This window comes from Aethalodelphis obliquidens, unplaced genomic scaffold, assembly GCF_003676395.1.
Source record: "Aethalodelphis obliquidens isolate GAN/ISIS:26980383/991018 unplaced genomic scaffold, ASM367639v1 scaffold11, whole genome shotgun sequence".
NCBI classification, from domain to species: Eukaryota; Metazoa; Chordata; class Mammalia; order Artiodactyla; family Delphinidae; genus Aethalodelphis; species Aethalodelphis obliquidens.
The window spans coordinates 2986038-2999524 of record NW_020837955.1 but is presented as its reverse complement, the minus strand read 5'-3'; the positions used below and the strand labels follow the sequence as shown (position 1 = coordinate 2999524).

Here is a 13487-nt window from a genome sequence, read left to right as displayed (position 1 = left end):
AAACCCAAATCAAAAGATTTCCTCAAAATAGAGTAAAAGGAAACATAAAAAACATCATTGGAATAGATGCTATGCATGTCACTTTAAAAAATTCTGCAAAATGATTATTTTTTTGTTTAGTGCTTTCAGTTTAGCAAACACTGAATTTTGTGAAGAATAAGAAGAAAGAAGAAGGAGGAGGTGGGGGATGAGGAGGGGGAGGGGAGGAGGGGGAGGGGAGGAGGAGACAACGACAATGAGGAGGAGTAGGAAAAACGAACAAAAATGACAACAACAAAAACAAGAAAGTATATGAACTGTAGATAAGCAAACATAAATAAACCTTTTACCTTTACTTTGGAATGATTTTAAAGTTCGCCCATACACAATGTTCTTTCACTTTTAAATTGCACACGTTCCTATATCAGCATGTCCCTGAAGGATCTGAAATGGATTTACTAGTATTGTAACCTATTTGATCCAATTAAAATATGTCTCTGTCTAAACTTCTGAAATTCAACTACAGAAATTTCTGACTTATATCCTCCTTCTGACCTTTAGCAGAATGTTCTATACTCACAACATCATTCTCAGTTGTTAAGAAGCGAGTTCATATATTTCACCACTGGAGAAACTGAAGCACATTTAAGGGGGGAAAATAGCTTATTTTGGTTACTGGCAGAGTCAGAAATATACCAGTGTAACATTTTATTGAGTTTATTGAAGTGAATGTTGCCTACAACATACAGATGGTAGGTGCAAAACATCCTCATCTAAAGTGACAGGAATAAAGTTAAGAAATGCAAAAATAAACTCTCAAAATACATCACTGTATTGAGGCAGGCAGCCCCAGCAGTCATTTTTTCCTGTGCCTCCTGTAAAAGATCAGATGTTCTGGAGTCAAACAGCTATGCATTTTTAGCTTTCTTATATATGAAGTAAATAAATTTGGTATTGTGTTATTTCTCTCTCCTGTAACTAAAGTGATTATTTTCTAAAATAAATAAGGCAGGATGGGAAGGGAGTGCAGGATCTAAGCTGTCACTGACATCCTGACCACAAAGCCACCTGCCTGTCTGTTTCCTGTTCACAATGTCCAGCATGAAAATATATACTACCTATTGATGTCAGGATATAATTCAGAGTAGTAGATAGACCATTGTAAGAGAGATTGGCTATTTTCTCTTCAGTATTAAGATTAAGAAGCAGTTTTCTCTGCCTTGCATGCTGTGGAAGTTTCTGAGTTTTCCAAGTGATTTTTTTTCATTTCAACACTTCTGTTTTCTCTTTCCTTCTCGGCTATCTCCCATTCTACATTAAAAAAACAATGATGCTTTACTGCTTTCTAATTACTTAATTTACATCTTCTCGCCTGATAGTCAGATTTTCTAGACACTCCATGATATTTCCCTGCCTAATTTACATGAGATACGAATAAACCAGACTGAAATCTGCGTGTTTGCTTTTCTTACGTTAATCGTTCTTAGTTGTTAGCAGTATTAACACCTTGATCATTTACAATTAAATTTACTTACTAAATTTATTGCTTCAAATAACAATGTCTCTTTTTAATATTTAATTGGATTGAATTTTAAAGATGTTGATTTAAATGCTATCATGCCCAAGACATCATGCTTTTAACCTGAGATGCTACCTTTCGTGCAACTTAATTGAATACTTCCTATCTGCTATGAAATATGAGAGGATGAAGAATATAGAAGAAAAATAAATTAGCCTTTGACTTCAAATATAAATGCAAATTTATAATATATTTACATGAGAAACTTGAAATTCTTTTAACAGTTCTGGACATCCATAATCTATGGAATTTGGGGCATTTCAAGCATTTTTTACTCAGATCTCAAGAAGCAGTGAGGGTCCTGGATGATACCTGGGTTATTTTAATAATTACTAATATTTAGCATTTACTTTGAACTGATTTCTATACTATCCATATGTTTGATACTAACTCATTTATTTATGAAATGAAAATTTATATTTTGATTGCTTTTCCTGCGCTTGGTCATCTACTTTCTTCTATGTCCATCCTTCCTCCATGAATAGGAAAGTAATATAGAAAGTATGGTGCTAGTTCCTAATCTCAGTAGTTGCTATGAAAATGAATAATCTTTGATGAAAAGCAAGTTGAATGTGTCACAATCGAGTGTGTGCACCATCAGATTTTAATGGAAAAATGGAAAAGGAGTGTAGTTATCAAGGAACATAATACAAAGACACTTTTCTCTCAAGTTTCCAATTTCACAACGATATTTGTGAATATACTTATGTTTAGGAATGCTGAAATATTCAGTCATTTCTCTCAATTCTACAGTTCAAATTTACATTTACATCCCGCTTGATGGGAAAATTTTAAAAGCAGTCAAATGTATCATGCCTAAAGAAAGCCTATTTCCTTCATTTATAGAAACCTTTTCTCCAACCTAGACAGCTTCTTTTCAAAACCATTTTTCTGTATATGTTTGCATGTGTGTGTGTTTATCTGAATTCAAGTGCAGCATAAGTTTTGCTGCTCAGTTCTGTGCCAAATACAGATGCCAGAATTTCCCCAAGCCAATAATTACTGGGATTTCCCTCTACTGAATCTATCAAAACAATATCTCATGAGTTTTCAAATAGTTTGCACCTGTCTTTTGTTAAGTTTTGTTGTATGTTGATTCGAGAAACAAACAAACAAAAATAGCCTAATGAGAAGGAACTGAGAAGCCTGTAAAACTGGCCAAGCCAGACAAGGTAGAGAAATATTTTGCAGGAAAAAAAATTACTTAGGAATAATCTATAATTTACATATTTATAGCACTAGAACTGGAAGAGAGTGTTCAGTAAATTTACCTTGTTATTCAGGGGTGTGTCACTTGGCTCATCACTATCCCCACGGATAAAATGTACTGAGAAAGAGGTACATCCTGTTCTCCCTCTCTATAACACCTTACCCAAGGAAGTTTGTGATATTTTGGTCTAACCCAAATAATGCTTTAATTATTAAATCTAATGCAGTAAGGTAACAGGGCCGGCCAAGATTTTTGTATATCAAACACTTTGCACACATCTTGAGTTCAGTAAGTGCTCAGTGTCTGTATAATATGACAAATAATGAAAGAGGCCAGTGCTGGAGAATTTCAAGGCTACAAATGTAGTCAAAAGAGAGATATTTGAGATATCAAATATGGTTTATAAACTCATTATTAAAATGGCTTTTTAAAAACCACTATATTCTGGCCTATTAAAAGCCAGCATATGCTGGCAACAGTGCTTTACCTACATTATCTCATTAATTCCTCCAAACTACCCCATGCACACATACTTTCATGGATGTTTCAGAGATATGAAAACAGAGTCATAACACAGTTATGAATTTGTTGCCAACACACATGCTGTAATCACAAGGGCATACTGAATCAGGATGGGAACAAAAGCTAAGTGAATAACAAGGTAGACTTAAAATTACAACAAAACTTGCCATCTCATTATTCAGTTATAGTTTGTGTAAATAACTGAGAAAATTGCCTGAGGTCTATTTTTAAAATTATTTACATTTGGCTGAATTTCATTTGGAGTAGACTATAATCCTGGGATAATATATATGAAAACAATAAATAAATAAATATTTAATATAGATTTTTATTTGCATTGGTTGAAATATAAATAAAATTATTTCCATTCAAAGATATTTTCAAGAAATCCAAATATAATAAGAGTAAAAATGTAGAGCATCATCTTTTAAAATAAGTATCAGAGGACATTTTATAACATAACTTAATATTTTCCTAGGACAATAATAGTTACTCAATAAGTAATTATTACATGACTTAGTGACAAGAAGTATTGTATTATATTTTTAGTTTTTTACGTGGTTATCATGTTTGAGAGAAATATGTCAATCTGTGGTATACTCACAGTCAGTGTAACATAGTGGTTAAGATCACTGGCTCTGTAAGGTTCAGATATGTTCCATATAAAGTTATAACCTAAAACTCTCAGGACACCAGGTTCTATAAAGTGAAGATAATAATAGTATTTATTACATGGCTGGTATGAGAGAATTATGAGTTTCAATAGGTAAGGTTCTTAGAAGAGCATCTGGCATTTAGTAAGTATTGAATAAGTATTAGCTATTATATAATTTGTGCCCCTTTTCAAGTAAAAGTAAGATACACTATGATGGAGTTCTATGCCATCATTCAATGCTAAACAGTAAAGATTTCAAATGGTTGAGGTTTGATATATCCACAAAATACTTTCTCAATAAATAAGTGCTGATATCTTTTTTCTTTAGATTTTAAACTAATGAAGATGAAGAAGGACGAGGAGGAGGAAGAAGAGAAACTATTACAGATTGGTCTTAGTAAGTAGTTCCAGGAATTCAGAGTATAATCTATATTTTGTGTTCTTTTCTTTCCCCCATTTTATTAATGTGTTTCTTTTAATTCTTTGCTATTTTTTTGCACCAACTTCAAACCCTTTTAAGAATAAGGGAGGTATACTTCAAGTAATTATTTATTAAAATATGCTTGATATATGACAGCAAATATATTGATTATAATATCAATATGCTTATGCTTTTGATATTATATATCAAAATATGCTTGATATATAATATCAACTATTTGAACAAATTTATCAGGCAGATTCGGAGTATACCTTCCCTATATTCCCCATAGAGCGTCTGAACGGTTTTTAGCACATATCTTCATCTGATCCATTTAGTTTATGACAGCACTTTTTAACAATTAAAATATGCTCACTGGTTTACCAAAACATCATAGGGAAGCCCTGCTAGTGAGTCAAACCAAATATTTTGTGATAGACATAGCTATATATTGACTATATATATGTTTATGAATGCATATATGTATGTACTTCATAGATCTGTTATAGTATATGTAAGTGACATTTTTAAAACTTTTCAGTTTTCCATGGATTTTAGTTAGTTGACCTCTCTTCACCTTGGAGATATTCAAGTTAACAATTGTTATTAATTGTTGTAATTGTTCAGTTAATAACTAGTTATGACTTCTTCAGCCATTACATTAGCCATGAAGTAGAGATGCAAGTGAGCCGGGGGTGGGGAGTGGGAAAAGCAGAAGTCAGTACTTTACAAAGAATGTGGGTACCAGTCGTACATGTCCATAAACACCAGAAAGTACCACAGCATCACATTTGCAGTTATGAGTATCCACATTTCCAATGCCTTCTTCCACTAACGCTGTTCTCGCTACGCTCTATGTGATGCTACTTCAAAATTTCTAACATAGGCCATGCTAAAATTGAAATAAAATCTCAAATCAAGTGTTATTCAAACTTTTTTTAATTTTCAGATATGACAAAGGCCACTGCTCTTGTTTAGACAGATAGTTTTGATTTCATGTTAATCACCTTGCAAACTTTAATTTTGAGAAAATTTCATGTGCTTATGGAATCATTCTATCTGTTGTTCTTTGATTGATAACATCAATATTTATTTTATCCAGTAGTCTGTTAACTTTCCAAGCTATTTTTAGTCTCTACTATTCTAGATTTACTTGCAATCTTCTCAGTAACTGAGGAAAATGTTTCTATCATATCATGTGCAGGCTCAATTATTTTGCATAAGGTCACTTCTATTCCCCTCTCATTTACTTTTCTCCCCTCCCCCTTTTTCATATTCCTCTGTACACATTTTTGTTTTTTTGGTAACAATTTTGTATCAAATTTTTTCCCATTTTTGTTCTTTATTTCCTATTTTTTAAATTTACTGAGATATAATTGACATATTGTGTAAGTTTAAGATGTCGAGGGTATTGATTTGATCCATTTATATATTGCAATATGATTACCACCATAGCATTAGTTAACACCTGAATCATGTCACATAATTATCATTTCTTTTTTGTGTGAGAACATTTAAGGTCTACTCTATTAGCCACTTTCAAATATATAACACAATATTGTTAACTATAATCACTATGTCATGTTTTAGATTTGGAAACTCTATTCCTCTTCTAACAAAGTAAAAGCTTTGTAGATGCAGACAGTAAAATGGTGGTTACCAGGGGCTGGGGGGTAGGAGAATTGGGTGATATTGGTCAAAGGGTAAAAACTTTGTGCTTTTTGATTGGATAATTCAATAAATTTGTGTTTAGAGTGATTATTGCTATGTAAGGACTTATTAATGCCATTGTATTAATTGCTTTCTGGTTCTTTTATAATTCCATTGCTGTTTTTCCCTCTCTTTATGCCTTTCTTTGTGAATTGATTATTTTTTTGTGGGGGTATGCTCTGATTTCCTTCTCTTTATCTTTTGCGAATCTAATATAGGTTTTTGCTCTGTGGTCACCATGTGAGGCTGACATCTTACAGATTTAAAATGTCTATTTTATGGTGATAGCAACTTAACTTTGATTAAATACAAAAAAATCTACCCTTTTACTCCTTCCCATTTACTTTTTTAATGTCACAATTTATCTCTTTTTATATTGTATGTTTTCTAGACTATATATTATCAAATTATAGTTATTTTTAATGCTATTTTCCTTTAACCTTTATACTATAGTTCAGTGGTAACTTGCCATCATATTACAGAATGAGATTTCTGAATTTGACTATACATTTAACTTTCCCAATGTGTTCTATATTTTTGTATATTTTCACTTAACTAATTAGCTTCTTTTCATTTCACTTGAAGAAATCCTTTCATCATTTTTTATAAGGCAGACCCAGTGGAGACAAACTCCCTCAGCTTTTGTGTTTCAGGGAAAGTCTTTATTTTTCCTTCATACCTGAAGGATAATTTTGCCATGCAGAGTATTCTTGGTTGGCGATTTTTTTCTTTCAGAACTTTGAATATATAATCCCACTCTCTACTGGCCTGTAAGTGTCTGCTGAGAAACTTGCTGATAGCTTAATGAAGATTCTTTTGTAGGTTACAGTCTTTTCTTCTTGCTGCTTTTAGGATTCTTTGTCTTTGATTTTTGACAATTTCATTATAGTGTGTCTTGCAGAAGATCTTTTTGTAATGAAATAATGGGGTAATTTGTTAGCTTCATGAACTAGAAGTCCAGTCTCCCCCGCAAGGTTGGGAAATTCTCAGTCATTGTTTCTTTAAATAATCTTTCTGCCTCCTTCTCTCCTCCTTATGGAGCTCCAATGATCCTGATTTTGGCTCTTTCAATGGTATTCCATAGCTCATGTAGATTTTCTTTGGTCTTTTTCATTCTTTTTTCTTTGTTTTCCTCTTACTGGGTTATTTCAAAGTTTGTATCCTCTAATTCACTGACTGTTTCTTCTCCTTGATCTATTCTAATGTTGATGTTCTCTATTGCATTTTTCATTTCATTCACTGCATTTTCAATTTTAGAATTTCTGTTGTTGTTTTTTTAACGATTCCTAGCTCTTTGTTGAATTTCTCATTTTATTTGTGTTTTGTTTTCCTGATTTCATTGAATTGTTACAGTGTTTTTTTTGTAGCTCATTGAGTTTCCTCAAAATAGCTATTTTGAATTCTCTATCAGGTAAACTGCAGGTCTCTGTGTACTTTAGGTTTGGTTACAGGATGATTATTGTGATCTTTTGTTGATATGTTTTCTTGATTCCTCACTTTTTTTTTGGAGTTTGCATTGTTGTTTTTGAAGTAACAGTCGCCTCTCCAATCTTTATTAGCTGCCTTCACATGAGGGATACTTTTTTTATATACATCTTTATTGGAGTATAATTGCTTCACAATGCTATGTTAGTTTCTGTTGTACAACAAAGTGAATCAGCCATATGCATACATATATCCCCATATCCCCTCCCTCTTGAGCCTCCCTCCCACCCTCCCTAGCCCACCCCTGTAGGTCATCACAAAGCACTGAGCTGATCTCCCTGTGCTATGCTGCTGCTTCCCACTAGCTATCTATTTTACATGTGGTAGTATATATATGTCAATGCTTCTCTCACTTTGCCCCAGCTTCCCCTTCCCACCCCATGTCCTCAAGTCCATCTCTACATCTGCATCTTAATTCCTGCCCTGCCACTAGGTTCATCAGTCCCTTTTTTTTAGATCCCACATATATGTGTTAGCATATGGTATTTGTTTCTCTTTCTGACTTACTTCACTCTGTATGACAGACTCTAGGTCCATCCACCTCACTACAAATAACTCAATTTCGTTCCTTTTTATGGCTGAGTAATATTCCATTGTATATCACTTCTCAGCCTTTTGGCTAAGATCAAGTGTAGTATCTGTCCTTATCAGTGAGGGATAGTTTTCACTGGTCTTGTTGCAATATTCTGAGACTTTCTCTGACCTTGTATGGATATACCTACTCCACACTTCTTGCTCCCTCTTGTGGCAGAATTCTTGTATGTCTTCTCTCAATCTTAAAATGCACCAGGCTGGCAGCTGCTAACCTCTCTTTTGTTTTCCCAAAGGTGGTGGTACTACAGCTCAAGATTGTGGTTTCTCCCTTGCCCACAGACACTGGCCTGTTTTCTGCACATGCTCCCTCTCTATCCAAGCTCACTCTTGCCACCGCCCACAGAACATGTACTAGGAGCCAGCTGCAGAGTTGGGGGAGGTGTGAGTTTGGAATTCAGGTCATTGTGGGTGTTCAAAGGCTACTTGGGGGATCTTGGGGTGAGATTTTCCCTGCAGCTCATGGGTGGGCTCTCTGCTGGAGTCCAGGATACAGTCAGCTGAAACTGTGTCCCGTTAATGCCCTTGGATATTCCTATCTACCTCTTTCCTTAACTTCCCCTCCACTCCCCAATCTTGGAGTTCTTGATTAATACTCTGGCTGCTGTGAGTGAGAAATGGGTTTCTGTAACAGCTTCTTTCACTGCTTGGGAAGCCAGATGCTCACTCACTGCTCTCCCTTTCCCCTGCAGAAGAGATGGTTTTTTGCTCCAAAGGAGTCCTGAAACTTCTTCTCTGGAAGCCTGGACTTCTACAAAGGCTCTCTCCTCTGTGTGTGTCCACATAAGTCAGTGTTTTTCAGGTGCTCCCATTCTGTGGCTGAGCAGGGCTGGAGCCAGTGCTCATGCCCATGCTGGTTCCACAGCTTGTACTAAAGTCTGTCTTCCTATTACCTGATGCATATGGGGGCAGAACCTCTCTGGGGTCCCTTGGTGTATGTTGCTGGATTCCACAACTCCCACAGAGACACTTTAGTTCATGGATGAATGCCAAATTTTAATTGTGAAGGAGGGTCAAAACCAAGGTCATCTTATGCTGCCATGAAGCTGTTATCATTCTTTTATCAAAGCTTTTATCTAAGAAGGAAGAGAAAATGTCATTTTTGAATAGTTTTGAGTGGGATTCTGAAAATAACTTATCTAAGAAGGCTTCCATTTTTAGAAAGATAAAAACAATGGATAGTGGAGAAAACAATGAAGTAGCAGCAAGTGTCCCTGGTACCTTAAACACAAACACTATATCAAAGTCAATAGAGAATTAAACTTTTATGCACATCTGTACATTGTAAAACTTACATATTTTTGCTCATTTAGATGTTTTAGCTTCTAATTGTCCTTTATTCAGGAAAATTTATTTGACTTTTTTCTTTTTTTTTTTTTGTTTGGCTCTGTTGGGTCTTCGTTGCTGCACTCAGGTTTTCTCTAGTTGCCACGAGCGGGGGCTACTCTTTGTTGCGGTGCATGGGCTTCTCATTGCAGTGGCTTCTCTTGTTGTGGAACATGGGCTGTAAGTGCGTGGGCTTCAGTAGTTGTGGCACACAGGCTTCAGTAGTTGTAGCTTGCAGGCTCTAGAGCGCAGGCTCAGCAGTTGTGGCACACAGGCTTAGTTGTTCCGCAGCATGTGGGATCTTCACAGACCAGGGCTCGAATTCATGTCCCCTATATTGGCAGGCAGACTCTTAACCAATGCGTCACCAGGGAAGTCCCTAACTTATTTTTTAAAATAAGTTTATATATTTTATATATACTTCCATTTTCTCGTACTATCTTAAATATGTACTGATGTATGCATATTATCTGTGTATGTGTCCTTTTCACAAATGAACTGAACTTGCCAATGGTTTTTATCATTTGCCTATCATGGAGGCAAATATATATTTTAAAAATTTCAGCTCTTATTATTACCTCCACTCTCCAGTTTCCCAGTGATCTTCCAGTATCTGTCTTAGCTGCCCACCACAAATACCCTTCTTAGAAAATGACAACAACCCCTTGTATAGAATTTATTTTATGCTAAACACTATTCTAAGTGCCTGAGTATCATATGAAACTGATGTTGTTATTGCCCCCATTTTACGGATGGCACAATGAAACAAAGAGAAATTAAATAACTCACCCACAGTCATACAACTTATGGTGGCAGAACCAATATCCAAATCAAGGCAGCCTGTCTCCAGAGCCCATTTTTTTTAACTTCTATAAACCCCTGAAACTTGGCCATTCATTTCAGTTATTAACCCAGCAGTTATCAGTTTAGTTCATAATATTTATTTCCATTAAAATTGTATTTCTTTCCTATCCACAGTCTATTCACTCTGAAAAGTTTTTCTTCAGTTAGATAAATGCATGGAGTACAAACTTTAATATTATGAGTTTTTTTCTGATATTAATATGTCTTCTTTCCTTGCAAATGAAAAATTAATCACATTATAAATCACCTGAAAATTTCTTTAAAGAGATACCATCCTTAGATGCAACTCATATAATGCAAATACATCATATTTAGTACTTTGTGTGGTTGTAGCTTTCCTGATATTTGTCTTTGTGATTAAGTAGATAATCAAAAAACTTTTTCTAAAAAAAGTACTAAAAATCTTATAATGTTCCTGACAAGAAAATGATTAAGAAATTAAGATCACAGAGAAACATGGCACATGAATTTAATCCATATTAATGTTATATATTAGCTTTGATTTATTTTCCTGATGCAAACTCTGAGATATTTAGAATATTTTTCTTTCTGTGAAGTCTCAACAATATATCCCTTTAAAAGAATCCCTTAGGAAGTCACTTCTTGTATAGTTTGTGCCTTAGGGCACAGCAATTTCTTAACAAGTGTTAAAGAGCAAAAGATAACCCCTTTCTCCATTACCACCAAACACTCCCTTTTTTACTTACTATGCCATATTCACTTGAGTCCCCATAAAACCAACAGCAGAAAAAATTTTGTCCATAGTTCTTGTATTGTATTTTAAGCTTTTAGTCCTTTTTGCTTCCTTCACTGTCCTGCCCTTGACCCACCTCAGTAAGGTTTTTAAGAAACTTTTAATGTTAATAACTGTTAACTGTTGTTTAAGGGTTTCATAGTTCCCATATTATTTTATGAACACTACTAAGTCTGGAAAGTACATAAAGACTATTAGCAGAACACATTCACTTATGACACCTTTATTGCCAATAGTTGACTTCCTCAGTCACTGTTGTTATAGACAGGCAGATCCTTTTGAATTGACAGGCAAACGTCCATTGAACATCTTTTATATGAACAAATTATGAAAGTGGGCTTAGGCAAGTAAACATATAACAAGAAAATATCAGAACATGCTCTATCGTTTACTTGGTATATGCTTTTAAGAAAGTTTCATGACTTCTTTAAAAATTAATTTATTTATTTATGGCTGCATTGGGTCTTTGTTGCTGCACACGGGTTTTCTCTAGTTGCAGCGAGCAGGGGCTACTCCTCATTGTATTGCGCGGGCTTCTCGTCGCGGTGGCTTCTCTTGTTGCAGAGCACGGGCTCTAGGCGTGTGAGCTTCAGTAGTTGTGGCGCACAGGCTTAGTTGCTCTGAAGCTTGTGGGATCTTCACAGACCAGGGCTTGAACCCGTGTCCCCTGCATTGGCAGATGGATTCTTAACCACTGCGCTACCAGGGAAGTCCAGTTTCATGACTTTATAAACTCTTCTTTTATACAAGATTATATAATACCTGGCTCATAGACTGTGAGTATATTTTACCTCACTTTCTTTCCTCTAGCAGGCACCCAGTAAAAGTTTATGAAATTAATAAATATAAATAGTTAGCATAATTACTGAGAAATCTGTCATCCAGATTCTCTCTGTCACATTTTCCAAAGCAAAGATTTAGGGTAACATCAAGGAGAGAACTGTATTTGTGAACACTTAGGGAGACTTGTCTTATAAATGAGTGAAACTATCTTCAAAGAGCCATTTTTACATCTTTCCTATATACTTCTCTATTCCTCTGCCTTTTCTTTTTACTTGGTTTTTCCTTTCTCTCACTATAAGAGTTCATATAGTGGTTTTACTGCAGTAATGATTGTGGGAATGAGTGGAAAACTTTTCTTAATGTCTGGTCTTAATTGTGAAGGAATCTGATATCCAAAAGAATTATTTGCAAATATATCCAGACTTTACAAGTATTTTACTCTTAAGTAGAAACTATTTCTAGAAAGTAAAGGTCTCAAACCCTCCAAATTATCTCAGATAGTGGGCACAGTTATCATGGATGTATTAAACCTAGGATGACATTTGAAACTGTTTTCCACTCTGAAAAACAGTGGCTTTGCTCTATATCTTTGATAAAATAAATATCTTCAAGGTACAATGAGGTTTGGAGCAAAACAAATCCCAAACGCGGGTCATGTTGAAGATCCTTTCTTGAAAACTCTAAAATTTGTGTTGAAAATTAAAACAATAAATCATAGTATGACAGGAAAAATGTGAAACAGGCAGTTTTAGCTCTGGAAATGACTTGAGCACTTGGAACTGTTTGTTCTAAATCTAAATCTAAATCTTTGTTCTAAATTGAGAAATTTAACAAAACAATACTGGAGGTAAACTATCAGAGACAAAAATCTGAAAATATTTCTATTTTAATCCCATGGTTGATTAGTTTTGTTTTTGTTTTTGTTTTCTCTCCAGTGCCACAGTCCTAGCCTAATTAAATGAACATGTAATTCTAATTTTAATTGTATCAAAAATAGAAATCAAAAACAAGTCAGAAAACCCTCTAAACTAAATAACTCCAAAATGATGTTTCAGGAAACTACTCTTTTCATCTTTGCATGATTTCTTCTGAAACCTTTTTAGTTCATATGCAAAAATCATCAGTTAAGTCTGTGACAGCTTTTTGAGTAAGAGCAAACTTTGCCTTGACTCCTAGGCAAGTTCAGAATTGATCCCTTAATCTCTCCCTCCCCCTGCTCTGTCTTTCCTTCCATCTCTCTCTCCGTCTCCCTCCCCTTCCCTTCTTCAGAGGCAGCATAAAATTTTGGATGACCATTGGATTTTTCAGAGGAAATAGACACAATTTCAAGTCCAGGTTCTACTATTTTCCACCTGTGAAAACTTAAGCACCTTATTTATCCTATTCAAACCTCAATGGTCTTACCTATAAAATGGAGCTAATAAAACTCACACAGAATGATTAATATGATGAAATTAGAAAATAAAGTACTTGACATATAAAAAGCATTCAATAAATGTAAGACATTATTTTAAAATACTATTTCTCTTTTGCTTTCTATGATCTTCCCTTCCTTCTTTTGTCCTGACTTAAATATAGCATGCTAGGCACTTGCTAAGTTCTGTGGTA

At 34.7% G+C, this 13487-nt stretch overlaps 1 long non-coding RNA gene and 1 pseudogene across 2 annotated transcripts in view; both read left to right on the top strand.

Moving 5' to 3' along the window:
* The first annotated feature begins 4271 nt into the window (after positions 1 to 4271).
* The window catches only part of LOC113623138 (uncharacterized), a 212334-nt gene continuing 203118 nt past the window's right edge, over positions 4272 to 13487 (top strand). For both annotated transcript variants that reach the window (XR_003433793.1, XR_003433792.1), the window contains exon 1: positions 4272 to 4342. This is a non-coding gene — a long non-coding RNA (uncharacterized LOC113623138). The remainder of the gene's footprint in view (positions 4343 to 13487) is intronic.
* On the top strand, positions 8161 to 8284 carry LOC113623689 (uncharacterized; annotated as a pseudogene).